This window comes from Callithrix jacchus, chromosome 5 (genome assembly GCF_049354715.1).
Source record: "Callithrix jacchus isolate 240 chromosome 5, calJac240_pri, whole genome shotgun sequence".
NCBI classification, from domain to species: domain Eukaryota; kingdom Metazoa; phylum Chordata; class Mammalia; order Primates; family Cebidae; genus Callithrix; species Callithrix jacchus.
This window is the reverse complement of record NC_133506.1, coordinates 84,946,650-84,971,909: the sequence shown is the minus strand read 5'-3', so window position 1 is coordinate 84,971,909 and position 25,260 is coordinate 84,946,650. Positions and strand designations below refer to the sequence as shown.

The window sequence follows — 25,260 nt, the reverse complement described above, 5'->3', positions numbered from 1 at the left end:
AGCAAGATAATCTCCTGAGGGCAGAGGCTGTGTCTTGGGTTTTGTGCATATCTGAGTGCCTTGTGTGTCATAGGCACTCAAGAAAATTGTTAAATGAATCAAGGCTCTCTGTAAATACGGCAAGGTCTGAACTCCCTGGGCTGGGTAATCTAGAGACACAAACATCCTGCCCTGGACAGCGAGCCCAATTCTCTTCCTCATACATTCTGCCCCACCTCTGGAACCCACACTTCGGAGGGGAGAAGCTCAGCTCTGGGGAGGAAAAATAAGCAAGCCAGGTTTCTAGGGTCCAGATTTCTAGTCTCCAGTTTTCACAAGTATCTGGTTTCTCAGAGCCACATTTACTTACGAATATGCCCTGTCTCTACAAGAAAAAAAATTACAAATATTAGCTGAGCATGGTAATGCACACCTGTAATCCCAGCTCCTGGGGAAGCTGAGGCAGAGGGCCACTTGAGCCTAGTAGGTCCAGGCTGCTGTGTGCTGTCACTGCACCACTGCACTCCAGCCTGGGCGCCAGAACAAGATCCTGTCTCAAACTAAACAAACAAAACAAATGAATTCTCTTTTTTTTCTTTGAATATATTCTCATCTCCAGTCTGAGAAGGAGTGAAGTGACAAATCTGACATCATCGTGAGAACCCATGAAGTGGACATAGGACACCTGACTGCTCATGTCCTGGTCTTGGTGCTTAATACTTTTCTGACCTTCAGTGAATCTTTGTACTTCTCTGAGTATCGGTTTCTCCATCTATGGAATGGGCACAATAAATCTGTCCTGTTGCCTCTGAAGTGAGGAATGAATGAGAAACTGGATTTGTATGGAGAGTTGCTTTGGAAAAGGGAGCTCAGATGGTGCATGCTGTTCTGTAACCTGGAAGTAGAATATCACCCAGAGGTCACCATGGGGGCCTGCACACACACATGGGGCAGACCTAGTCATGAGGCAGCACGCTGGGCAGACCACCGTCCTGGACTGGCACTCAACAGACTCAGCTCTGCTTCCTGATTGCATTCGCTGAGATAGGTCACTCCCTTTCTGAAGCTCCAACTCTTCATCGATAAGAGGGAGACACTAATCTTCTCATGAAGGGTGGGGAAGATAAGATCAAGCGGCGGCTTCACGTAGTGTACACTCAATATAAGCCTTTAGTGTTGCTCTTTCCTGCTCTCCCCAGATCAGGCAGAGGCAGCTGGAGAAGGAAGTTTTCCGAGGAGTTGAGGCAGGTGTCAGACTTCTTTTTTTTGATGGCGTTTTGCTCTTGTTGCTCAGCCTGGAGTGCAATGGCGTGATCTTGGCTCACCACAACCTTCGCTTCCTGGGTTCAAGTGATTCTCCTGCCTCAGCCTCCCTAGTAGCTGGGATTAGAGGTATGCACCACCAAGCCTGGCTAATTTTGTATTTTTAGTAGAGACGGGGTTTCTGCATGTTAATCAGGCTGGTCTCAAACTTCTGATCTCAGGCGTTCCACCCGCATCAGCCTCCCAAAGTGCTGGGATTACAGGCGTGAGTCCGGGCACCCAGCTTTTTTTTCCAGACAGTCTTTCTCTGTCACCCAGGTTAGAATGCAGTGGCACAATCTCAGCTCACTGCAACCTCCGCCTCCCAGGTTCAAGCAATTCTCCCGCCTCACCCTCCCGAGTAGCTGGGAGTACAGGTGCATGCCACCACGCCCAGCTAATTTTTGTATTTTCAGTAGAGATGGGGTTTCTCCATGTTGTCCAGGCTGGTCTTGAACTCCGGATCTCAGGTGATTCATAGGCCTCACTCCCAAAGTGCTGGGATTACAGGTGTGAGCCACTGCACCGGCCAGGGTGTCAGATTTCTAAGGCTCTGGGGGTTGGTTGCTTTCTCCTGTGGCTGGATCACTGATTAATCCTTGAGGAATCTCGAGGCCTAGGGGTTGCTAGTCTAGAGGGACACATATGTGAATGCTGGTTAAAGTAAGAGTCTACAGGGGACTTCAGTTTTGGGGACAGATTGATACCGCCTCTTTGAAGCTGGGGCTGACCCAATCACTCTCCAAGCATTCCTCTTCTGAGGCACACCCCCTCCAAACTCTTCCAGTCATCTCTAAGTGTCCCAAAAAGGTAGAAACGGACTCATTTGGAAGTGAAGAAAGAGATCAGGGCCTCAGCTCTGCAAAGCTCCTTTCAGGCCCCTTGGGAGGAGCCTGAATGCTGAGGCAGCTTGTTGGGAGGGACTCCAGTGATGGAATGAGGAAAGGCAATTCCTACCTTGTGGATGGGTTTCACTAGGAAGAGAAGAACACTTCCCTCCTCTCCCCAGGAAGCTTTTCTTCCCTGCAGCTGGATCTCCCCCGCCCCATCCCAGGCCCTTTCCTTAGAGACAGCCTGCAGAGCCTGGAATGAGAAGAATCTGAACTACAAACAGACCTCCCAGAGGCACCCCCAACTCTTTGGTAGCCACTCCTAGCCAGCAAAAGGCTGGCTTCCTGGAGTGGAGATTGGGAGGCTGGACTGGGGTTTGGGCTTTGGAGAAGGGGCCTAGTTGGGGTGAGGTGGTATTTTTTCCTGAAGAGAGAGGGGAGGGAAAAGTTGAGGCCAAGATAGGGACCATGTCACGTAAGAACCATTTTCCAGGCAGGGCGCAGTGGCTCAGCACTTTGGGAGGCCGAGGTGAGCAGATCACTTAAGGCTAGGAGTTTGAAACTAGTCTGGCCAACATGGTGAAACTCCATCTCTACTAAAAATACAAAATTAGCCACATCTGGTGGCAGGTGCCTGTAATTCCAGCTGTTTGGGAGGCTGAGGCACAAGAATCACTTGAGATTCCAGGAGGCAGAAGTTGTAGTGAGCCGGGATCACGTCACTGCACTCCACCAGCACTCCAGCCTGGGTGACAGAGCGAGAATCCATCTCAAAAAAAAAAAGAACCATTTCCAAACCCCAAATCAGACTCAGCAATAGTATACTTGCAAGGGCCATGGAATTTTGAAATTAAGCCTGTCCCAGGATGATCCAGGCTGTGAGGCCCATGCCCCAAGAGTGACTAGCAATTGCCCAAACCCAAATACAACGCAGGAAGAGAAAAGGAACCTTTAGCGCCCCTGCTCACCTCACTCCCTTCCTGTCTGAAACACTCAGTTGAGGTGGCCTCCAGAGGACATTCTCTGCCCCATCCTGTCTGGGCTGCATAACAGTTTGAGAAGCCAGTGAATGGGCTTTGGGAAGTTGGGGGCAGGGGTTGGAATCAGAGAAAAGATGGAGAGACCTGCCAAAAGGGCAGATGGCACAGAGCCAGAGGAGCCCCTCATGCCTGCCACATTTCCCCACTGTTCCCCTGGCATCCCTCCTCTCACCTGGACCCAGTCTGGGGCTTTGATGTGAGTCAGCCAGGGCTGTCAGTGCCCAGGGATGTCAGGCAGTGTACCAATGTACCAGTGGGGGAACCCTGGGGAGGAGAGGCTGCTGGAGAGGGAAGCTGCCGTAGGCACGTTGACCTCTTTGCAGGGGCCTCTCTCTCCAGCTTGTATAACACAGCTCCTGCCAAGGGTGGTATAGAAAGGCACAGAGCCCACAGTGGGCTGGGGAAGGCAGCTGAAAAGGCAGCTTAAGGGCTTCCTGCTGGGTGAGATGGATTAGGGGCCTGTAGGGAGGGAGCTGGGCAGTCAGAAAGGCGCCGGCCCAGCGCCACAGCCCCTTGGCCAAGGCCCTCTGGGAGCAAGAGCCCCTGGGTGTCTGGCAGGTGGGCGGTCAGGTCAGCATCCTCCACCTGGCCAAGTGACTGGGAGGATGAGGACCCAGCTGGGGTGACGCACAGGGATGGGGAGCTAGACCACAGGGCCCCCCAAATAGAGGGACATTTCTCAAGGAGCAAATAAGACTTCTAGCAGGAAAAAGGAGGAGGGAAAGAACTGACTTGCCCAGCTATTCTACTCGTGTTGCCCTGCTGCCTCTCACAGTGAAGGTCTCATCCCAGAGGTTTCCTGATGGGAGGGGAGGGGACAACCCTTCCTATCCTCCAGCCAGCCCTCTGCTTCTCAAGGACCCCCATGTGGAGCTGAGAGAAGGGGACCCACATGGTCCTAAAGTTTCCACACAAGCATCGATTTAGGAGAAGAGCACAGGTGGCCACTGACACAAGCTGCACTGCTGAGAAACCTGGTGACAGTCTCTGGCTGCTTTTGCTTTGGGCTCCATTTGTCTAGTCCGTGAGATGGGATCTCTGTGGCCACACCGTGGAGTGGAATGAGGACTGCTGGAGGAGTCAGGGGATCTGACTTAAGCTCTTGGAGACTTGTGTTTTTTTCACCAGTCAAATATAGAAGAGTCTGTTCCATTGATTAGATGGTGTATCTATCAAAGATGACACGTGGCCCAGTGTCATGGCTCACGCCTGTAATCCCAGCACTTTGGGAGGCTGAGGCAGGTGGGCCACTGAAGGTCAGGAGTTTGAGACCAGCCTGGCCAACATGGTGAAGCCCTGTCTCTACTAAAAATACAAAAATTAGCCAGGCATGGTGGCGGGCTATAGTCATAGCTACTTGGGAGGCTGAGGCAGGAGAATCGCCTGAACCTGGGAGAGGGAGGTTGTAGTGAGCCGAGATCGCGCCACTGCACTCCAACTTGGGCAACAGAGTGAGATTCCATCTCAAAAAAAGAAAAAGAGATGACACGTGCATTCTGGAAATTGCAAAGTGTGATATGGCCTTGAGGTATCGTTACCCCTGAAGTGCTTGTATGTGTGTATCCATCCTTTTGATGGATGTTTCATGGGAGGGGAGGGACACACTGAGAACCAGGGACTGCCATGTGGGATGCTTTGCAACTCTATCTTCACAAGGATTTTGAGAGAATGTCATTGTTGTCCCCATTTTACAGATGAGAAAACTGAGGCTCAAGAGCAGAAATAACTTGCCCAAGTTTGCAGAAGCGCATAAAAGGGTATCCGAATTAGAAAGCAAGACTCTTGGGTCTCTAATAGGTCATGTGGCCTCAGGGTCTGGAACCATTATTCGTAGGTCTCTATGTTTAGAGCAAAGATTTCCCCAAAGGTTTGAGTCCTCCTCCCTCTAGTTAGGCTCAGTTAGGAACTAGGCTTGGATTCTCAAGACATTTCTCCCCAGCGTACAAAAGGTTAGGGAGGGTTTGCAAAGTGGGTGAGAAAGTCTGAAGTAGGCCCAGATGACCAGATAAGATACACGTGGCCACTGGGGACATTCTCTGGGGAGAAGGGACTCCAGGGAAGGGTACTTCAGCCTCGGGGCATCCCTGGATCAGAGCCGCCCTGTCTCCCATCTCAGTGGGGCCAGCCCCCTTCTTTGTGCTCGTTTTTTTCCCACAGTCCAGCAAGGGGGGTACTGGGATCCCAGGCCCACCCCCTCCTGCTGGGCGGCACCCCATCAACCCCCACATAAAAAGCTTGAGAGTGGAGAAGGAGGGGGGCATTCTTACTCTGAGAAGGCCTGGGCACCCTTCTCTCTTTCTGGGGAACAAGCAACTTGCTGATGGCTTGGGCCCCTTCCCCAGCCCCTGGCCCCAGCCCTGGCTCCCCCAGACAAAAAGCTGCTTTACATGAGAAGAGCGGGCTGGCCTGGCCTTACTCGGGCACTCAAAGAGGCGGTAGCCCCTGACAGCCGCCAGACTGCCCCTTCCCACAAGCCGAGGCCTCATTTAGTTGCAATTAGCAATTCTTTGCATATCCCCGCGAGGGGCTGAGAGGGTTGCTCGCCCTCACCTCCCAAACTCAGCCTTCAACCTTAGGAAGCCTCCCAGCCAGGGCTCCCCTTTCTGTCCCCTTCCTCCTCCCTCCTCCCTCCTCCCAGACTCCCCCTTGCTGCCCCACCCCCAGTTCACAGACTAGCTTGTTGACTCTCTGAGTTCTCCACAGGGGAGGCACCCAGAGGGTCCAAACCTAGGGTGCTCAGGGTCTGGGTAGGGGTGACCCCCTCCTCAATCCACACTGCCCCTTTCCCCCTCCCTTCCTACTTCCTACCTCTCTCCAAATCAGGAGTAGCTTTTGGATCACTGGGAGGGGAAGGATCCAGGAGTAGCTTTTGGATCCACTGGGAGGGAAGAGAGGTTTTAAGAAAGAAATCTGGGGCCAGCACTTTGGGACGCCAAGGTGGGTGGATTACAAGACCAGGGGTTCGAGACCAGCCTGGCCAACATGGTGAAACCCTGTCTCTACTAAAAATACAAAAATTAGCTGGGTGTGGTGGCACACTCCTGTAATCCCAGCTACTCAGGATGCTGAGGCAGGAGAATCACTAGAACCCAGGATGCAGAAGTTGTTTGTGAGCTGAGATCACACCACTATACTCCAGCCTGGGCTCAGGGCGGGGAGGGGGTGGTAGAAACAGATCTGAGGGTGAACTGGTGGCGCAGAGGTCCGGGGGTGCTTGAGGAGGGGAGGGGGCTCTTTCTCGAAGGCAGTCAGGGACTCACCTCGTCTCCCCAGGCTGGCCTGCCCCTTAATGCTATCATGTGGTTCTCTTCTTCATGCAGAAGGGCTTCTGTGCAGGGCTGGGGACCTGGAACACTCTGACACCACACCCAGGCAGTGGTAGGGTGGTGCAGCTTTGGAAAACCACTAAGAGGGAATAGAACCCCAGAGCTCTGTTTAGGCTCACACAAATCCGCTCCTCAGTATCTGGTCCACCCATGAGAGAGGTAGGGGAGGAGAGGGAGAGTCAGGAACATCTTCAAGCCCTTGATCCACATTAGTTTTCCCCAGGGTCCTCCCCTCTACTCCTCCTAGTCTCTCGTGGGCTTTTCCTGTCCACACCAAGGGGAGGTGGGGGCTCCATACAGTGGGGGCTCCAGAGCCGGCGGAGAGTGGGGGACCAGCCAGGCCTGCACTCCCTACACCCACAGGGCCTTCCTTTCCCCACAGACTGAGACGGAGCATCCCTGGGGGAGAAGACTCCTTTCAGCGATCCCATCCTTTAATTCTGCCCTGACCTTAAGGGGGTTCTGTGGGGAGCAGGGGATGATGTACAACAAACACCTGTGGTCCACCTTGTTATTAAGGGGCGGGGCAAGGCAGAGGGACTAAGGCCCCTCCCCTAGGGTCATCTCAGCTCCACCTGCGGCTTTTCTGGAGGACTCAGGGATTCCTGGCTGGTATGGTGGTGAGGGGCATCTATCTCCTAGGGGTCTCTAGGATTTGTGAAAGGAAGAGGGCAGGACTGATTTAGAGGCACAGCAGAGGCTCATGGTTGAGCTGAAATGGGCTGGGTTATTTGGGGTGGTCCTCTCCCCATTTTAAATATTGTAGAGTGCCCTGCACATGGGTGTGGGCAGGCATGGCTTAGGTTTAAGAGATGAAGGAGAAAGATCTACCTCCTCTTACCAGCCTGTGATGGGCTCGCAAAACTCACAACCTTGGAACCTGGCCTCACATCTCAGAACCAGGGAGAAAACTGCAGACTGACTCTCAAAGAAGGGGTTCATTGGAGGCCCCAGGTGTTTCTAGAGAAAGAATCACTCATGATTATTTCCTTGGGAATTTGCCTCCCTTTGCCTTGAGAAATCCACAGCCATTGTTTGGGAAGAAAAGGTGCCCTATATTTGTTTATTTTAATTATTAATTTGTTTTGTTTTTGAGACAGAGTCTCGTTCTTGTCTCCCAGGCTAGAGTGCAGTGGCATGATCTCAGCTCACTGCAACCTCCGCCTCCTGGGTTCAAGCAATTCTCCTGCCTCAGCCTCCTGAGTAGCTGGGATTACACGTGCATGCCACCATACCTGGCTAATTTTTGTATTTTTAGGAGAGATGAGCACCACGATTGGTCAGGTTGTTCTCAAACTCCTGACTTCTTGATCCAACTGCCTGGGCCTCCTAAAGTGCTGGGATTACAGGCCTGAATTTTTAATTTTTTAAATAAATATATATATATATTTACACATATGTATACATATGTGTGTATACACACACACGCACACACACCCATATATATATATATATTTAAATAGAGACAAGGTCTCACTATGTTGCCCAGACTGGTCTCGAACTCCTGAGCTCCAGTGATCCGCCTGCCTCGGCCTCCCAAAGTGCTAGGATTACAGGCGTGAACCACTGCACACAGCCTAAAAGTGCCCTCTAAATGAAAGAAGGGATGTAAGTTCCCAGCTGGAGGTGAGGGGTCCGAAGCGGTAGCTAGGAAAGCGAGGGCTGAGGTCCTAGCCCGAGGGAGAGAGGCACCATCTCGGGCTTCCTTCTCCGAATCTATCCCTGGGGCTTTCACTGGAAGCCTGGATTCCAGTTCCTCACAGGGCCTGGAAAGGCTGGGCATCTGGATCCCGGGACCCTGCCTCCTTCAGCTTGCTGAGAAGCTCCGGGTCTCTGGACCTGTGAAGCCCTGGTGGCCACCTAGCTCCTCTGGGAGGAAGGAACTGAATGGGGGTCAAGTGTTGGGAGGTCTGGGCAGGAAGCAGTTGTAAGCCAAAGGCAGGAAATACTCCTCAGGAGCTGTCCTCCCGCAGCTGACCTCCTCTGAGAAGACTATACGCTGCCCTCCCCTCCAGAGCTGTGCAGGGAAATGGGGACAGACGGTAAAGGAGGCAGGGGCCCTGCCACTCACTGCCACCTCCCATTCCTGCCTGGCAATTTCCCTAGTCTGTCCAGGTCCAGACCCTCCCCAGCCTGAGGCATCTAGAGTTCCATCTGGCTGAGAGCCCTTCCATCTGGCACCACAGTCTAGGCCCCCACAGTTTGCAGGTCAGCAGGCCTTGTCTCCCTCCACTCACCCAGGAGCACTGGGCACCCAGCCCCGCTGCTGGCTGGCCTTGCCTCCCTGGCCTTTGCTGTTTTGGTCTTGCTGTTTCCCTGTGCTCATCTCCCCAGGGCAGAATCCTACAAATCTTTAGAAATACAGCTAGAACCTGGAATCCACTGAGACAGCTACCCTGAAACTCTCTCCCTCAGGAATTCCCGCCTCTGAGTTCCTGCACCAAGTTGTTCTCACTTCTCAGAACACAGACCACATGTTCCCCTGTTTTTGAATTATTCAGATGATCCTGTCTGTCTTCCACTGAGCTGAGAGCTCCCAGAGCAGCTCTGCCCCACAGAAATAAGATGGAAGTCACAGATGCCAGATAACGTCTTGTTTAAAAAACCCAGTTGTGGCCGGGCGTGGTGGCTCAAGCCTGTAATCCCAGCAATTTGGGAGGCTGAGGCAGGTGGATCACTAGGTCAAGAGATCAAGACCATCCTGGTCAACAAGATGAAACCCCGTCTCTATTAAAAATACAAAAATTAGCTGGGCATGGTGGAGCGCGCCTGTAGTCCCAGCTACTCGGGAGGCTGAGGCAGGAGAATTGCTTGAACCCAGGAGGCGGAGGTTGCGGTGAGCCGAGATTGTGCCATTGCACTCCAGTCTGGGTAACAACAGTGAAACTCTGTCTCAAAAAAAAAAAAAAAAACAAAAAACCCAGTTGTTAGCTGGGGGTGGTAGCTCATGCCTATAATCCCAGCACCTTGAGAGGCTGAGTAGTGGGCAGATCACGAGGTCAGATGCCATTTCAAATGTTCTACCCAGCTGGATAACATGAGACCTCACCTGCTAAAAACAAACAAACACAAACCTATATAAAAGCTGGGTACAGTGGTGCATGCCTGTAGTCCCAATGACTCAGGAGGCTCAGGCAGGAGGATAGATTGAGCCCAGGAGTTTAAGGCTACCATGAGCTATGGAAAAATTAACTTTTGAGACAGGATATCACTTTGTCACCCAGGCTGGAGTGGAGTGGTGTGAAGACGGCCCACTGCAGCCTCAACCTCCTAGACTCAGGCGATCCTCCTCCGCCCTCAGTCCCTACAAGTAGCTGGGATTACAGGTGTGCATCACCATGCCCGGCTAATTTTTATATTTTTTGTAGACTCAGGGTTTCACCATGTTGCCCAGGCTGGTCTCAGACTCCTGAGTTTAAGCAATCTACCGGCCTTGGCCTCTCAAAGTGTTGGGATTACAGGTGTGAGCCACCATGTCCGGCTAAAATTAATTTAAATAATATATCTTATTTAACCCAATAGATCCAAAATATTATCATTTCCACATGTAATCAATACAAAAGTTGATAATGCTTTATTTTACATTTTTCTCAGTCTTTGGAATTCAGTTTGTATTTTGAGCCTGCAGCACGTCTCAGCTTGGATTAGTCACGTGCTCTGCAGTCATGTGGCTGCTGGTGGTACATTGGACAGCACAGTTCTAGAGAACGGAGACGGAGCCCTGGGTTTATACTTTAAAAGTCCAGATAACATCTTGTTTTAAAAAGCCAGTTGTGGGAGCGGGAGAAGGAAAGGTAGGGGAAAAAAAAACCCAGTTGTTAGCTGGGCATGGTGGCTCACGCCTGTAATCCCAGCACATTGGGAGGCTGAGTAGCAGGCAGATCACAAGGTCAGAAGTTTGAGACGAGCCTGGCCAATATGGTGAAACCCATCTCTACTAAAAATACAAAAATTAGCCGGGCATGGTGGCACTTGCCTGTAGTCCCAGCTATTCAGGAGGCTGAAGCAGAAGAATCCTTTGAACCTGGGAGGTAGAGGTTGCAGTGAGCCAAGATTGTGCTATGACACTCCAGCCTGGGCAAAAGAGCAAGACTCTGTCTCAAAAACAAACAAACAAACAAACCAGCTGTATGGCCAGGCGCAGTGGTTCGTGAAAGATTTATACGATCTAAAGAGGAACCGGAGTACAATCCCTGCACTTTGGGAGGCCGAGGTGGGTGAATCACCTGAGGTCAAGAGTCCAATACTAGCCTGGACGACATGACAAAACCCCATCTTTACTAAAAATACAAAAATTAGCCGGGGGTGGCTGGGTGCAGTGGCTTATGTGTGTAATTCCAGCACTTTGGGAGGCCGAGGCAGGCGAATCACCTGAGGTCAGGAGTTTGAAACCAGCCTGGCCAACATGGTTAAGTCCGTCTCTACTAAAAATACAAAAAACTAGCCGGGCGTGGTGAGGGGCACCTGTAGTCCCACCTACTTGGGAGGCTGAGGCAGGAGAATCACTTGAACCCAGGAGGCAGAGGTTGCAGTGAGCCAAGATTGCACCACTGCACTCCAGCCTGGGCAACTAAAGTGAAACTTCTGTTTCAAAAAAAAAATTAGCTAGCTCTGGTGGTGAGCACCCATAATCTCAGCTACTTGGGAGGCTGAGGCAGGAGAATCACTTGAACCCGGGAATTGGAGTTTGCAGTGAGCCAAGATTCCACCACTGCACTCCAGCCTGGGCAACAGAATGAGACTCTGTCTCAAAAAAAAAAAAGCCCAGTTGTTGGACTCAGACTGCATGGGTTTGAACACTGGCTCAACCTCTAGTTGTGTGGCCTTAGACCTGTCCCATAACCACTCTGTGCCTTAACTGTCTACTCTGTAAAACAGGCTTAACAACCCTCATAGAATTGCTGAGGATTAAAGAACTTAGATCAATGCCTGGCATACAGCAGGTGCTCATTAAAGGTTGGCTGTCTTCATCTCTGCAGGATGCTAACCTTGGCCCAAAACAATCATTTATTTATTTGACACAGGGTCCCTCACCCAGGCTGAAGTGCAGTGGGACAATCTCAGCTAACGGCAACCTCCACCTCCTGGGCTCAAGAGGTCCTCCCACCTCAGCCTCCTCAATAGCTGGGACTACAGGCACACGCCACCACACCTGACTAATTACAAGGTGTTTGTAGAAAAGGGGTCTCACTATATTGCCCAGGCTGGTCTGAACCTCTTGGGCTTAAGCTATCCTTCTGCCTCTCAAAGTGCTACCATTACAGGCCTGAGCCACCATGCTGGGCCTCTTGCCCCAGCCAATGGTTTGCCGGAAGATTGAATGAGAAAAATAGTCCCTTGCCCTCCAGGAGGTTGAAGCAGAAGTGAGAGCTGGGTGGGGCCAGTGAGTTTTGTCTGGAGAAGCTGGAATAGGATGGAAGAGGCTCCAGCTGTGGGGGGCGGGAGGCTCTCTGGGGGGACGAGATGGAGGTTTACAGCTGGGCTGCCATGGAATTTGGAAACTCACAGCAGCATAAGGCCTGGATGATTCATTGCTGCATCGAAGCTTCTGGGGTTCACAGAAGGGAGGTCTGGAGGGCTGGAACCTGCAGAAAACGCTTCAAGGAGCAGCGTGAGGTTTGAAAAGCCAGCGAGCAGCGGAGAAAAGGGCTGTTTGAGACAAAGGGTCTGATTGGAGTGAGGCCCGCTGCCTCTGGCGGGTGGCCTCCGTCGCTAGCGGCCTGCCTCGCGGGAGAGGGGAGCGTCTGAGGATTGCATTTTGAGGCCACAGCGCCCTCTGCTGGACATGGGGACTTGATGGCAGCAGCACGAGTGGGAGCAGGGGACAACATGGGCGGGCGAAGTTCTGTGCCAGATACGGTCCTTCCCATTCCCAAGCACCCCTGGGAGGATCACACAATCGGAATTCCTTAACAAGTATAGGACGTTCATAGAAAACGAGCAAGCCCTGCAGTGTACTCGTCTGTTGGGTCATCTTCATTTGCTCACAGCTGGTGTAGATGAACGTGTACTATATTAAGTTTATTTCACCTCATAATGCTTACAGGGCTGTGGATTAGAGGCAAATAATGATAACAGCTAATGTTTACATAGCCCTATGATGTGCCAAGTGAGATTTTATATCATTTTACAGATGAGGAAACTGAGGCACACACTTTGTTTTTGTTTTTGTTTTTTTTAAATAACCAGCATAACATGACATAGCTGACATAGAGCCAGTAGGGTGCAGAGTGTGTGCACTAAACCATCACTTCCTACTGTTTCTCTGAAATAATCAAGGCCATTTTCCCCTTTACATAAGAGATGTTAAGTCCTGGGTGCTCCATGTATCTAGACATTCCTAGTTCTGTTCCTGATTCTCAGACCACTGCTAAATAATTTTTTTTTTTTTTTTTTTTTTTTTTTTGAGACAGGGTCTTGTTTGGTTGCCCAGGCTAGAGAGCAGTGGCAGGATTTCAGCTCACTGCAGCCTTGACCTCCCTGGCTCAAGCAATCCTCCTGCCTTACCCACTCGAGTAACTACAGGCATGTGCCACCATGCCTGGCTAATTTTTGCTTTTTGTAGAGACAGGGTTTTGCCATGCTGCCCAGGTGGGTCTCAAACTCCTTCAGCTCAAGCAATCTGCCTGCCTCAGCCTCCCAAAGTGCTGGGATTACAGGGGTGAGCCACGGCTCCTGTCTTAATTTTTTTTTAAGTGATGGTGGCTGGGTGGAGTGGCTCACCCCTGTAATCCCAGCATTTTGGGAGGATGAGGTGGGTGGATCACTCAGGTCAGGAGTTCAAGACCAGCCTGGGCAAAACAGTGAAACCCTGACTCTAATAAAAATACAAAAAAAGAAAAAAAAAATCGCTGGGTGTGGTGGCCTGCACCTGTAGTCCTGGAGCAAAGTGTTTGTATTCTTTGGCAATACAGGCTGATTCTTTTTTTTTTTTTTTTTTTTGAGACAGGGTCTCAGTCCGTTGCCTAGGCTAGAGTGCAGGGGTGCAATCTCAGCTCACTGCAACCCTTCCCGCCCAGGCTTAAGCAATCCTCCCATCTCAGCTTCCTAAATAGCTGCAACTCTAGGTGTGCACCATCACGCCCAGCTAATTTTTTCGTATTTTTTATAGAGACAGGATTTCACCATGTTGCCCAGGCTGGTCTGGAACCCCTGAGCTCAATGGTTTCACCATATTTCCCATGCTGGTCTCGAACTCCTGAGTTCAAACAATCCACCTGCCTCGGCCTCCCAAAGTGCTGGAATTACAGGTGTGAGCCGCTGTGCCTGGCCCTGCTAAACACAGTGCTAGAATATCTGCAACTTACTTTCAAATGGTTCAGAAAAAAACCCAAAACGTAAATTTACATATACAGAGAGGAAGAGAGAGAAATTTTGCAATTTAAGAATCTTGAATCTTGAATTATAGACTTAAAAATGGTTAAAATGGCAGATTTTGCTATGTATAATTTACAACAAGCTTTTTGTACAATAAACAGGGCATGTGGGGGCTGCATGCTGTTATTCTGCAGATATACTGAGGAGGCAAGTTGACCAGCTGCTAAGGGACTTGACCATAGTCAGACAATCTGGCTCTGTCTTCCATAGCTACAGGAGCCAGGGCAAGTTTCTTATCTCTCAGCCTCAGTATTCCCATTTGTAAAGTGGAGATTATCAAATTTCTTGCCTCTTAATGTGTCAAAAATTACTTCAATAATCCATGTAAAGTATTAAGCATAGTGCCCGGTATAGAGCCAACTCTCAGTTCCTTCAGTTCTGGAAAATGTTCATGTATTATTTCTTGTATTATTACGTTCATTTATTCTTGACAGGGAATGATTTTCTTTCTTTCTTTCCTTTATTTTTTCAGGGTCTCGCCCTGTCACCCAGGCTAGAGTGCAGTGATGTGATCACGGCTCACCGAAGCCTTAACTTCCCAGACTCAGGTAATTCTCCCACCTCAGCTTCCCGGGTAGATGGGACTACAGGTACACATACCACACTGGCTAATTTTTATATTGTTTCTAAATATGGGGGTTTCTCCATGTTGCCCAGGCTAGTTTCAAACTCCTGGCCTCAAGTGATGTGCCTGCGTTGGCCTCCGAAAGTGTTGGGATTACCGGTGTGAGCCACTGTGCCCAGACTGTTCTTTCTTTGTGTGTGTGCTTTTGTTTGTTTGTTTTGTTTTGCGTCGTCCTTGTGGCGCGCGGAGCTGGGGCTGGAGGGATGGGTCCGCCTCCAAGGCTGGCCAGTGCCTGCGCCGCGGGGCTCCCGTTAGGACGCGCATTCTCATACCCTCCTTCAGCTGCGCGCGCCCGGGGGCGTGGGAGGGGGCGGGGAAACCGGAAGGGGCGGTTGTCGCAGGAGGGAAGGAGCGAACCCTGAGAGCTTGTCCTGAGAGCAATGAAGGCGGCAAAAAGGCGGACCGCTTCTCCCGCTTCTACGAGGACCGACACTTCCCGGTAAACTCGGGTATCGCGGAGGATGCGGGTAAGGCGCTGGTCGAGCCCGTATCTCCTTCATCTCCGGCTCCCAGCCCTCTTCTTTCCAGGCTTTCCTCCAACTTGCGAACCGGCTCGCTCTTCTCCCGTCTCTGCTTTCTCAACGGGCTTCCCGGCTTGAGGGAGGCCGCATCTCCTCTCAGCCCCATTCTCTTACCTCTGAAACTCAGGCCGCGGGGTTTGGGGCTTCCACCTCTTGGCGTCGGATTTCGGAACCCCGGCCTGGGCGTTGTGTGGGGGTCTGTAGCCTCGGGGTTTGCCCGGCCTGTGCCGGCGAAGGGCTGGCTCCCAGGGGACAAAAGGGGTGGTTGGGTTGGGCTGGGAGGGCTTCCGAACCCCGGGATTTTGCTCTCGCGGACCCTTTTGGGGTCCTTCTCTCTTCAGAATCTCAGTGTTTCACTGGCTGCCTTCGTTATCAGACGCCTTACTGGTTAGTGAAACATTGAGATTTCCCGGGGCGTATAAGCGTTGATGTAGTTATTAGACTGTTAATCGGGCTTGGAAAAGGGTAAGTTACTGGACCGTGGTCCAATGTAAGTGTGATATAGCTGGCCTAGAGTGAGAACCTGAACAATGCCATTTTATAAAAGACAAAACTGTTTGCATTCTCCTCACAATGACTGCTAACCTTAGCTTCTGTAAAACTGCTAGTTTACAGAATGCAAAGAAGTAAAGCTGCTCACCTTCTCTTATCTGTAACTGCCAGAATTGCTGGCCTTTGTTTACCAGTAATAACCAGAATAAGCACCCCCAGATAATTCCATCCTGGCGCCAAGTAACTAAAAATCCGTGGATCCCACCCCTACCCAGACGATGTGTAAACGAATACTAATCTTAGCATTTGTGAACCGCTTAAGTGACAATCAGCATGTCAAATAGTCCCCTGGCCCTCGGAATGTCCGGAACCCCCTCACCCTCATCTTCGCCCAGAAATCCACTGGAATGTCCGGAACCCCCTCACCCTCATCTCTGCCCAGAAAGCGATTTGAATCCACTAGACCTCGGAATGTCTGAAGCCCCTCACCCCATCCCCTCCTCTCACCCCCAAGTTGATTTTTACGGGTATAAAACGTCTTGTCACCTTCTTTTACAGGGCCACGGGTTGGAGAGACGTGAGTCCTCCGTGGTCGCCGGCAATAAACCCTGCAATTTGGCATACGTTTGTCTTGGTGTTGACTTTCTATGCTCGGTCCAGTATAACATAAGCTTAACCTCAAATCCTATCTCGAAAGAAGATTTGTAAGAAGCGTAATGGTAATGGGCCTTCCGTAATGATAATGGTCACTAGTGCCAAAAGCTTGCTTTTTCTTTCTCCAGTTGCAAATGTTAGTAGGGAAAATGCCCTTATGATGGCAAGCTCTATTGAGTAAAAAATAAAGGTCAAATTCGTATAGCTCGTTTTTTCTTTGCTTAAAATACTTTGCTGTTTAAATTATTACCGCGGAAATCTCGAAGACTAAAAGGGATTTAGTATAGATTGGCTATTTGTAGGTAAAACACATCCGTAGAGTCTCAAAAAAACCACTGCATTACTACCGCATATCCTGGCAACTGCAATTTGGGTCAAGAGATGAATCTCAGAACTCAAGTTTTGATCCCGCTGCAGATCCTACTCAAAGCAATACGAAAGCACTCTAGCTGTTGTTTTAGAAGGCAGTTTAAAGGGTTTGGATTCCCTGAGATGGTAGGATTGGTAAATAAATATAGGTAAAGCAGTTTAACAATTTTAACCCAGCACTGTTAATAGTCTAGTACATAGAAGGCTTACGAGAAGTTTTGCAGCTAGGGATCTGGAGGCTGTTGAAAAGCCTTGTGAGATCATGCGCCTGCTGTATAGCTGCAGCACAATACAGAAGAATCTCAAGGTGTTCTATGGATATAATGCAGATTCACCGAAGTTTGGAAGCAGTTCATGTTAGCCTTTTGGTCTCAGAAACATATGTATTTTTAGCAAGCACCGTAAAATACGAGTAGGCTGCAAGGTGTATGAGCTTTATTGATTTTTAAATTACCAATAGAGACATATTGATAACCAAAGCCTGAAAATGCTTTTCAGAGGAGAGAATCTCAAGGTGACCTAATAAAATTGAAAATGGATAATATGGACAATACTGTGAACCACAGAATTCCAGCAGGCTTAACAAAAAGGATTTTCAGGGCCTTTAAGGAAGATTTTGAAAATTGTGGATAGCAGAGTGTGAATGCTGTTTTCTGAAAAAAAAAAAAAAAAAAAAAAAAAAAAAAAAAAAATTGAGGGACTTAGCCTCTACTTTTTCAGTAGTCAGTTTCTAAGTAAGATGACCCTCTCTTCAAATGCTTTAGTTGGGTATTGCAAAACCTGATTTTGGTTTCATGGTAGTCGTTTGAAGATGATACGTATACTTCAACTTTATTTTCTGCTTATGTGTTGAAAGAAGCAACCCCTGTTAAGTTGGATCAGCCAGGAAAATGTTGGCTTTTAAAATTCAGATATCCTAGCATTTTAGGTAAATAGGGTATTGGACATGAAACCTTTTTAGGCTGTTGTAAGATGTTAAAACGTTTATAAATTGTGTTAACATTTCTAAAATGTATTCATTTAAAAACAGTGATTTTTTTCTGGATGTTTTAATAAAGGGAAAAATACAGATTGACTCTCATTAATGATATTTTTTGATTCAGTTATTGGTGAGAGAATGTAATGTAATAGGATGCTCCTGTGAATAATGTATCTGAAACATTTTCAGCTTTAGGTTATTCAAAATTAAATGTGGCCTCCTTTTTAGATTTTAAGTAATAAATGAGGTGAAGCCACTGACCATACTTGAAAACAAATCCATAGTAGGTTTCCAGACTCAGTGGATAGATCTTGTTGCTTTCATCAGATCTTGTAGCACTGGACATTTCTCTGTTCATCTTCTCTGGTAAGATCAGATGACTGTCATTTTCTTTGTCTTTAATTTGGCTGGTGATTTAAAGTTGTAGAACTTCACTCTACCAGTTTATCAAGTGCAAATTTTGGAGAGTTTGATGTCTCTTGAAATTAATATGGAGTCAGGGAGTTGGGCTATTACAATTTGTGAATACCTAAAGTTTCAAAGGTATTTTGTAGAAAGTAGTGAAAAGTTATAGTTAACAGTGGTATGCACTCATGAATATAGAGATTAATCATTATCAGCGACCTACCTTTTTTTTAATTGGTAACTTTACTAGAATAACAAACAGGTCCTATTCCACAGGCTTTATCTGTCTCAACACACAGTCTTCACTATAACCCTAGGAGGTAGGTACTGTTGTTACTGGTGTTTTCAGCTGAGACACAAAGAATTAAGTACATCTGTTAAATGACAGAGCCTAGATTCATACTGGCTTTTGGACTCTTGAACTTGTGCTCATGACCATTCTGTCTGCCTCTGGCAATTATATATTTTATATAGCTGCAATTGAATAATCAAATGTGAAGAAGGATAAACTTGTAGGTGACAAATAATAAGGGAGCTTTTAGAAAGCTGATTCAATTCCAATTTTTATTCTATTCAGTTTTGTTCAGATCTGTTTCTTTCTAGTCTCCCAAGGGTTTCTAGGGAGGTTTTCAACAGTGATAAATTATATTGTTTCATAGAGGATAGATTGATAACTGTTTTAGTTTAGACATTTTTTTGTCTAGACTTTTAAGTGTTTTTTGTTTTTTAAATCTTTGGGAATCTTTGTAATCTAAGCTGATGTGTTTATTTTTACAGGTGTTTTAAGAGTTTTAACTACTTGTTTAAGAATTTGACCTCAATTTCTGGGGCCGCCGCCGCGCCGCGACTTGAGGGCGGGAGGCTGGGGGAGGGTAGCGGAGCCGGCACCGTCGCCATGTTGGGTCTGAAGCGGCTGCTGTAGGCGCCTACCTAGCGAGCCGGCGTGCGGAGCGGGCGACAGCGGCGTGGGATCTGCCTCTCTGCCAGCGGCCTGGGGCGGCGGCGGCGGCGCCATGAGCGGGGGCACCCCTTACATCGGCAGCAAGATAAGCCTCATCTCCAAGGCAGAGATCCTCTACGAGGGCATCCTCTACACCATGGACACCGAAAACTCCACTGTAGCCCTCGCCAAAGTTCCATCCTTTGGTACAGAAGACAGACCAACAGATCGTCCAATACCACCTCGAGATGAAGTCTTTGAATATATTATATTCCGTGGGAGTGACATTAAAGACCTCACTGTTTGTGAGCCACCAAAACCACAGTGTTCTTTGCCTCAAGACCCAGCTATCGTTCGGTCCTCACTAGGCTCATTGACTTCTTCATTCCAGTCCATGGGTTCTTATGGGCCTTTCGGCAGGATGCCCACATACAGTCAGTTCAGTCCAGGTTCCTTAGTTGGGCAGCAGTTTGGTGCTGTTCGTGTTGCTGGAAGCTCTTTCACATCCTTTGGAACAGAGACATCAAACAGTGGTACCTTACCCCAAAGTAGTGCGGTTGGTTCTTCCTTTACACAGGATACAGGAGCCCTAAAAACACAGTTATCTCAAGGTCGTTCAAGCCCTCAGTTAGACCCTTTGAGAAAAAGCCCAACCATGGAACAAGCAGTGGAGACTGCCTCGGCCCACTTACCTGCTCCAGCACCTGTTGGGAGAAGGAGCCCTGTTATCAACCAGGCCTTTGCCATCTACCAGCCAAAAAGCAATAGAGAATCAGGGGCACAGGAGAGCTGAAGTACACAAAGTTTCAAGGCCAGAAAATGAGCAACTCAGAAATGATAACAAGAGACAAGTAGCTCCAGGTGCTCCTTCAGCTCCAAGGAGAGGGCGTGGGGGTCATCGGGGTGGCAGGGGAAGATTTGGTATTCGGCGAGATGGGCCAATGAAATTTGAGAAAGACTTTGACTTTGAAAGTGCAAATGCACAATTCAACAAGGAAGAGATTGACAGAGAATTTCATAATAAGCTTAAATTAAAAGAAGATAAACTTGAGAAACAGGAGAAGCCTGTAAATGGTGAAGATAAAGAAGACTCAGGAGTTGATACTCAAAACAGTGAAGGAAATGCTGATGAAGAAGATCCACTTGGACCTAATTGCTATTATGACAAAACTAAATCCTTCTTCGATAATATTTCTTGTGATGACAATAGAGAATGGAGACCAACCTGGGCTGAAGAAAGAAGATTAAATGCTGAAACATTTGGAATCCCACTTCGTCCAAACCGTGGTCGTGGGGGATACAGAGGCAGAGGAGGTCTTGGTTTCCGTGGTGGCAGAGGGCGTGGCGGTGGCAGAGTTGGTACCTTCACTGCCCCTCGAGGATTTCGTGGTGGATTCAGAGGAGGTCGTGGGGGCTGGGAGTTTGCAGATTTTGAATATAGGAAAGACAACAAAGTTGCTGCATAGTCTACAAACAAGTCTCTGAAAATAGGTGAATTTCTAGCTCTTCATGGTCCTGAAAATTGATTTCAGTCTTTGCGAAGAATGAAGAAGTGAATTCGCTGTACATTTGTCACCAGCACTGGGTTTTAGTTTTTTGTTTGTTTTTCTGCTTATTTCAAAGATAAAATGCAGTTACTTTTGGGGGTGGAAGGCTCATCTTACAACATGAGCATTAAATATATTTGGAATAGCCGAAGCTTAAGTAATTTCTTATATATAGTTAAACTAAAGCAGTACTTGAGTGGGACTTACAAGTATTTTTTCATCACTGAAAGGTTTTTTTATCACTAAATTGTATTTGGCAATTGCAAGTTGCCTGCAGATAGGGCCGTGATACTGTGTTTTGAGCCACAGAAAGTTGTGTGCGTGTGTGTATGTGTGCGTGTGTGTGTATCTTTTTCCTCCTTTCTTTTGGGGAATCCTGTAATATGAGGTAGCTTATTTCGTCAGTTAATTAGGGTGCTGGATGGTAGAGAATTTTGTCAGTCAACTATGTACACAGAGTAAATACTGTTTCTTAGGCAAAGGTAACTTTTTTATATAGTTGTAAAATTCCATTATATTCCATTGCCAAAGAAACATTAAGACCTTTGTATAGCTGTATAAAAAGCAACTAATTTTTTAAAGAATAAACATTTTAAAGTCAGCAAAAAAAAAAAAAAAAAAAAGAATTTGACCTCAATTTCTGAATGAGATATTACTTCTGCCAGCATTTATCCAATTAAGGTGTATTTGTTCTCAGATTGAAGTGTTACACAAACTAATGGAAAATAAAAATATATAATGTAACTTAAGATAATCAACACTTTGGATTGCAGGTTTATTAAAGAAAGCTTTGTCTGTTCAGTGATGTACAGCTAGCTGAACGGTGCCATTAAGATACAGGGCTTAGCATTTTATGGTTGCGCAGCTTTATTGGTGATGCAGCTGAATGCTAGTGAGGAAATGTTCTTTAGTATATGTACTGGCAGAGGACTGATGATTCGTGTTACGAGCGTTCTCTGCATTTTATTTCTAATGAAAAGGAACTATAGTAATAGATCAGTGAGTGATAAGTTGATAAGAGAAACAAGATACGCTGTCTTAAAAGGTCATGATAAAAATACAGAAATTGCCCAAGAACTTTCTGTAATCTATGTAAGTAATCATAATGGTAAATAGCAATAAGCTAGTCATGTATTACATTTATGCAGTGTGTTCGTAGGATTCCTGTTTGTGTTTCCTATATGTAACTCCAGGAAGTTCTTAGTGGAGACTGTTAAGTGAAGAGGTTCATAGTTTTAAGATATTTAGGCTGCAGAAGTGTATTAGTATATTTTTTGTAGGTAATGGAGTTGGCATTGTAATGCAAGTATGTCAGATATGACATGTGGGCAAGTGTTCTAAACATTTTTTCCTATGTCTCTCTTCTGTAATCTGGAAGAAATGCCACAAGCTATGAAAATTCATGTCAGTTTGATTTGGGATACTGAAACTAATGCAAAATCGTTACTCTTCCCAGTCTCATCGTATGATAGGTGAGGAAGATTAGAATCAGGGCTGTACCAGTTTCGAAATACGGATGCTGAATTGACATGATTATTAGCAAATGCAAAGTGATACTGATATTGGTTAATATATTCTCAGGAGATCAAGAGTGACCAAAGTAAAGTCAGCATAAGAGAAGTTTCCCTGGAGGTGATTTGAAGGGTAAAGTGTACATAATCACTTTTTAAGTGTGTGACATATTAAGGAGTAATATCACAGAGAAAGACGTAAGTTGCAAATAGGAAAGATTGGGGTTGGGAAGAACTGTGATGATGTGTTTCATTATTTGTTTTCAAAGTAGGCATGGGAGGCAGGAAGAAACAGATCTGGACAAGTATACTATTAGGCTGAGTATTATTTCAGAGCTCTTACACTACAGTCAAAATGACAGAAAGACAGTTATATCTGTTGTATCCTTTTTTTCTATACATGTAACAGTGCTCATTAGAGTACTGCAAAGGGATTCTTTCATCACATTTTCTCATATCTTTATGATAAATTGTATAACCAAAGCTAAAATATATCCTAAGCTATCCTGATGTGCTGCTTCTTAATTGAAATACATTTCCGTGTGATTTCTGTCTATCTGGCTACATGATAAAATTTTCAAAAGGACAGTGTGTTTTCTATTTCTCTCTTTTTTTTTTTTGAGACAGTGTCTGGCTGTTGCCCAGGCTGGAGTACAGTTGTGGGATCTTGGCACACTGTAGCTTTCACCTCCCTGGCTCAAGCAATTCTCTCACTTCAGCGTCCTGAGTAGCTGGGGTGACAGGAATGCACCACCATGCGTGGCTAATTTCTGTATTTTTTTTTTTTAGAGATAGGGTTTCAAGTTGTTGCCCAGGCTGGTCTTGAACCCCTGGGCTCAAGCAAGCTTCCCACCTCCGCCTCCCAAAGTACTGGGATTACAGGGATGCACCACTGCACCCAGCTGACAGTATGGTTTTTTTTGATGTGGTCAAGATTAAAAAAATTTTTTTTGAGATAAGATCTTACCGTGTCGCTCAGGCTGGAGTGAAATGACACAGTCATGGCTCCCTGCAGCATCAACCTCCCAGCTTCAAGTGATCCTCCCACCTCAGCCTCCTGAGTAGCTGGGGCTACAGGCATGTCACCATGCCCTGCTTTTTTTTTTTTTTTTTGCATTTTTATAGAGATGGGGTCTTGCTATGTTGCCCAGGCTGGTCTCAAACTCCTGAGCTCAAGCTATCCTCCCACCTCAGCCTCCCAAAGTGCTCAGATTACGGGCATGTGCCACTATACCTGGCCAATAATACCATTTTCTGAAAAGAAGTAGCAGAAGTTCATGAGATCGTGAATTATAAATCTGAAATCCATGTAAAAATTTCATTTTTGTTCTTGTGACTTAGTTTCTAGTATTTTATTAATGAAAATGGTTTCTAGCTTGACATAGATTCCAGTTCATGAGTTGTATTAAAATTCCTTCCCTGAAACAACTTGGTACTTTTGCTTGTATGTCTGGCATTAATTTTCTTTTTGTATTAACATTGCCATTTAGCATTAAGTGAAAGCAGATTCATGGTAATTAACAAAGGAATTACATATGACCACCACAAATACTGAAAGAAGTCGTTGATTTGATATTGCAGTGAATACCAGAAGATGTAATCATTTTCCACTTATAAAAAGTGAATTGTCCATTTAACTGTGGAAGTCTAAGCAAATGTGCTTAATGCATATTGTATTAGTCAATGCAAAAAGTTAAATATGCCCAGGCTGAAAGAAGGCATATACTGTATGCTCATTCCTGTGCCAAATGATTTCTTTGGAATTTAAACAAATGTGTTAAGTATTTTATTCCTAATTTAGGAAGAAAAAGCAGCTAATGATTTCTGACATTGTACATAGATTAGTAGCATGTAACTCTGTTATTTAGTAATCACTATAGATAGTAAGGAATTAAAGTTGTTAGTGAGGAAAACAGGCGTATCCTGCCATTTGCTTTCTTTTTGTGATAGTTTTGAGGTACGGTCAATCCTGTGTGCAAGTCACTCGAGCAACCAGAAAGTGTCTTTGTAATATGCATTTGATCTCATCTCATGAAGTTGCAATTATTTGTTACCATCCTTGCCACTCTTTGGCAATTACATTGATTTCAAAGAGGATTTATCTTAGTGTTTCATAGAATTGAAACAAAACTTCTTTACAGGTTTAAAGTTGTAATAGAAAAAAGTCATAGAGTTTTCTGACATTTATTTATTTATTTTTATTTTTTTGAGATGGAGCCTCACACTGTCGCCTGGGCTGGAGTGCAATGGCACAATCTTGGCTCACTGCAACCTCTGCCTCCTGGGTTCAAGAGATTCTCCTGCCTCAGCCTCCCAAGTAGCAGGGACTACAGGTATGTGCCACCATGCTTGGCTAATTTTTGTATTTTTAGTAGAGACAGGGTTTCACCATGTTGGTCAGGCTTGTCTCAAACTCCTGACCTGTGATCCACCCACCTTGGCCACCTAAAGTGCTGGGATTACAGGTGTTAGCCATCGTGCCTGGCTTAGTTTTCTGACATTTTAATAGTGACATTGTTGGTAAAGTCAGTACTTGTCTTATAGCTCACATAACATTATTCTTCCAGAGTTAATGAGAAAAGAGGAGCTTCGTTTTTTTGTCCTTTTTTATAGGTAGTGCTGATCAAAATCAAGAAATTATTTTGATACTCTAGGTCTTTGCTGGGTTCGACCCACAGACCTTGGCAGAATGCTGGATGAACAAATGCACTCCTACACTGATATCTAGTGAAAGAGTGGGCTAGGGGACCAAGCAGCTTACAGTTCCCGAGAAATGTGCTGTAAAGAGTCAGCACCCTGATCACCTGGCACTGCAGGCATTTATTCAGCATAGATTTAATGACAGAGGCTTTGAGTCAACATATTTATGGGTAATTAACATGGTCACCCTCCCAGAAGAGAGCAGTCCTGCAGATGATTAAAGGCCAGGTTCTGTGGCCTAAGTAAACTAGCTTATCTTTCAGCTTCTTTACATCCTCTTGTTATGTAACCTATGCTTTCAGGCACCAATAAGAGAATCTGGCTACCTTCAGCCAAATCCTATTCTGAAGCTTTTGTAAAACCTTCTAGCTTTCCAAGAAGGTATGTGTTTTTCCTATAATTTTTCTCTTGTAATTTCTCCCACCACCCTGACCAGATTCCTACATCTCCCCCTTTTGTTTTTAGTGTAAGGTTTTGTTGATTGAAGAGTACAGATGTGTGCAGTAACAGGTCTGTCAGGTGTGGTAGTCACTACTCGTATTCTGGCTTTGCATCCTAGAATTAGTAAATAACGTAAGACAAGCATGAGTATAATTAGCAACATTCTTTTCCAATCAAGGAGTGACCCCCGCCACTCCAACCCAGGAGAGAGGTTCTCACACA

At 46.7% G+C, this 25,260-nt stretch overlaps 1 protein-coding gene and 1 pseudogene across 46 annotated transcripts in view; both read left to right on the top strand.

Moving 5' to 3' along the window:
* Positions 1–14,800: 14,800 nt before the first annotated feature.
* Positions 14,801–25,260, top strand: part of LOC103790533 (leucine-rich repeat-containing protein 37A2) — an 83,655-nt gene continuing 73,195 nt past the window's right edge. For 29 of the 46 annotated variants that reach the window (XM_078373286.1, XM_078373267.1, XM_078373296.1 and 26 more), the window contains exons 1-2: positions 14,801–14,946; positions 24,109–24,230. The gene's annotated coding sequence lies outside the window, so the exon portion shown is untranslated. The remainder of the gene's footprint in view (positions 14,947–24,108; positions 24,231–25,260) is intronic. The other 17 variants (XM_078373290.1, XM_078373277.1, XM_078373291.1 and 14 more) reach the window with 2 other exon arrangements.
* LOC118154007 (protein LSM14 homolog A pseudogene) lies at positions 18,764–20,535 on the top strand (annotated as a pseudogene).